Source organism: Crocodylus porosus, unplaced genomic scaffold (genome assembly GCF_001723895.1).
Source record: "Crocodylus porosus isolate Cpor-Errol unplaced genomic scaffold, CroPor_comp1, whole genome shotgun sequence".
Classification (NCBI taxonomy): domain Eukaryota; kingdom Metazoa; phylum Chordata; order Crocodylia; family Crocodylidae; genus Crocodylus; species Crocodylus porosus.
In genome coordinates, this window is record NW_017728943.1 from 6,841,988 (window position 1) to 6,845,259 (window position 3,272).

The window sequence follows — 3,272 nt, forward strand, 5'->3', positions numbered from 1 at the left end:
TCCATCTTGTTGTGGGGAGAGAGGTCATCCTGCTCTCAAGGTCATGTGTGACAGCCAGAAAGCTGGATCTCCATCTCACTATCTTTGTCATCCAATTCAGTAGGCTGGGATGTGACCAAGAGGTCAGCAGACTCCTCTGCTGCCCCATGGGTTGAGCCTTCAAAAGAGAGGCAATTTTGACTCACTTTTACTGCCACCCAACTCTGGAAGCTAGGAGACAGGTGAGGGGTTGGTGACCCCGACCATCATCTCCCCCACCTCCAAGCCATCCCCCTCCATGGTCATGTGGAACAGGGTCACCAGCATGACAGACAGAGTAGGGTCAGGCTCTCCAACAGGGCCCCCCGTGGCACTGGCCAAGGAGGATCCCAGCAGGGATGCGGTGTCCTGAGAGGCCCCCTTCACCTCACCCTCTTTGTTCTTCTTCTTCTTAGTGGCAGGTGGCCCCACCCTTTGTAGGGAATAGGCCGGATTGCTTCCAGCCCGCCTCCCCAGGGCCAGCCACCTCAAACAATGCCGCAGTGGAGGGCAGTTGGGAGGAGTCCTAAGCCCCCTCATCTGACAGCCATGGTGCCACAGTCACCAGCCACCCCAGCCACCTCAGCTGAGGTGGTCAGGGCAGGCAGCAGCAAGTGGAGATGTGAGCCCCTCCACCTGGTGGGCCTCTGCACTGGGGGGGTGGGCACTGTAGATGGAATGGGTTGGAGAGAGGGCTGGGGAGTAGTCCTAGCCCCTCCACTGGATGGTGCTCTCACACCAGAGACCCCAGCCCCCTCAGGTGGAATAGGGGTAAAAGGAGGTCAGGAAGAGCTTCTGGCCTCAGTGGGAGCCTTCAGGTCCTTGCTTCTAATCATCAGTCAGCGAAAGAGACTCATAGGGACCCCATAGTGCTCGAGGCCCTTGGTCAGCTGCTGGTCAAACACATGCAGGGGCATATTGGAAATCACCTCCCTCACAGCCCCGGTATCTAGGGACATAACAAGATACTGTACACCCACAATGTCCAGGCCCTCCATGCACACCCTGTTGACCAGGGTGGAAGTGCTCAGGTAAATCAATGGAACTGTGTTAACACGACCCATGTAACATATGTTAGGCTATCCCAGGAGACCAGCTCGGACACCTACGTAGACCTCAACCCTGACATAGGGAGGGGTGTGAACCCGCAAGCCACGGTTAAGGGGGAGGTCTTGAGAGGCATCCCCATGCCAGCTGCTGGGTTTAGGAGCAGCCATTCCTGTTAGGACAGGGTTAATTTCAAAAGCTAAAGCTAGGGGAACAAAAAAAAGTTGTGTATATTAACTACAATGATAAATGTCTGGGAATGTGGCCATAAATGCAAGAGGTGGTGGGGGACGTGCCCAAAGCGGGGAGGGAACAGTGAGGGAAGAGAGGGCTGAGGGAGTTGAGAGAAAAACAATAAAAAAATTTAAAAAGAGAAGGGAATAATTTGTACCCCTCAAAAGATAAGAGATAAATAAGATAACTCCTCATGGCAGACAGATTAAAAGGAAAGACAAAAGAAAGAAAAACAGCAAAAATAAAAACTGTGAAGTAGCAACTAATAGACAAAGAAACCAGAAGTAAAGGAGGAGATGACACAGAACAGAAAAAAGAAGAAAAAAGCTGTGAAAATTCAAGAAAAGAATCAGAAAGGGAGATAAACAGAAGCAAGAGATGTTTAGACAGGTGGGAGTCAGAAAAGAAAAGAGATAGGACTGCCCCACACAGCTCCAAGTGAACCTTGTCTGATGCATCCAAAGTGGAAGGAAGGTAGGAATCAAGGAAGGAAGAAACTGTAGTTTTAAACAAGTCATAAATATAATCCTTAAAATGAGTCATCAGATTTGGGTTCTTTATGAATGCTGGGATAAATTACTTTGGGAATTCAGGAAGGAAGGAAACTTTCCCTTCCATTCAAAACACCAAAAATCCTCATTCCCTGTGCAACCAAACCTGATTTCACAAAACAGTTCCCTTCTGCACCCTGAATGAGTTTGAGGTTCTCTGGAACAGGTAGCAGATTATCATGTCAGAAAAGATTTGCACAGAGGGTAAAATAGGGTTGTGATGGTTGTCTTAATCTTGGTCTTTCGGATCTGGTAGGAATTTGACTTTGCCACTTGAATTTTTATGCACACGTGAATGGATTTTTTAGGTGCATAATGGATACAGAAAACTGATCTGATAAAGATGATATTTGATACAAGTAGACCAAGGTTCTAACATAGATAGTGCAAATATTCAGAGAGTTCTGGGAAGTTCTAAAACGTGAGTCCCTTCTTTAAAGGCTTAGGGTCAGCCCAAAGTGAGATCACCAGAGCTCACAGGAGGGTTACAGCCGATACTATATATTATAAAGCTGGTCAAAATATGGAAATTCCATCCAAGGAAAAATTTCAAAATCTCAAAAAATGTATCAGAATCATTGGGGGAAAACAGACATTTCTACAAAAAGGAGCATTTGTGGGGGAAAACCCCCCCTCATTTTGGACTAATCAGAAAGGTTCATCCTAATTAAATAAAAATATTTCTTTATTTTAATATTTTTAAACACACACATTTTAAATAAGACATAGCATAATATTAGTCCATATATATTGGAAGCCTATTCAAGTTAAAACCTAAATAAAGCTGTGCTAGACATGAGCCAAAAGGCATCTGACTTGAAAAACAGAAAGGCTTGTTCTGATTAAGGTTTGGGTTCATTGGGTTGGGTAAGTACATTGCTTGGGGGCACGTGTAGACAGCATGGGAGTTAATGTAGACTGCCCAAAAATTTTAATGAGGCTTATTTTTGGTGTGGTGTATTTTTGTTTGCACGACACAGTGTTCGCATTTGCCCAAATGGCACTTTCAAGGAAGTTAAGCCCCTGTGTGTCATCCCCCACAGATGTCAGTAGAGAGAGTCAAATACCATTTTACCCCCTAGAATGTCTATTCTAATGTATTACAGCAGGAGGCTCATGCCCCTGGGGTCCCAGGCTCCCCAGCCCTCAGACTCTCATTGGGCAGTCTTGACTCTTGGAGTCTCTGGACATGGGCATGGTCACCCCAAAATCCTTGTCACTCGTACCCATCTATGCTCATTTGGTCTGGTCTGGTCTGGTCTCTTTCCATCAGTACGCGATTGCAAGGACCCCATCCCAATCCCAAAAGACAAGCCACGGAGTGAATACTTCCCTCCCATTCATTCCTTTCCCTTTCCATTGTACCATCAAATTTCCATTAATATAATGACTTAATAACTAGCTATATCATAAGAGTATCGG